Genomic DNA, 273 nt, shown 5'->3' with positions numbered 1-273 from the left:
CTTATCTAAGCTGTTTAATTCCTGCCTCCCTGCCTATTGCTGTCTAATCTACCCTATTTATTCCTTGCTTTCCTGCCTATCACTTTCTTATCTTCCCTGTTTAGTCCTTTCCTTCCTACCTATAACTTTCTTATCCACCCTGTTTATTCCTTACCTTCCTACCTATAACTTTCTAATCTACCCTGTTTATTCCTTGCCTTCCTACCTATAACTTTCTTATCCACCCTGTTTATTTCTTGCCTTCCTACCTATAACTTTCTTATCCACCCTGTT

This window comes from Palaemon carinicauda, chromosome 1 (genome assembly GCF_036898095.1).
Source record: "Palaemon carinicauda isolate YSFRI2023 chromosome 1, ASM3689809v2, whole genome shotgun sequence".
NCBI classification, from domain to species: Eukaryota; Metazoa; Arthropoda; class Malacostraca; order Decapoda; family Palaemonidae; genus Palaemon; species Palaemon carinicauda.
The sequence above is the reverse complement of the archived record's forward strand: the minus strand, read 5'-3'. Positions refer to the sequence as shown.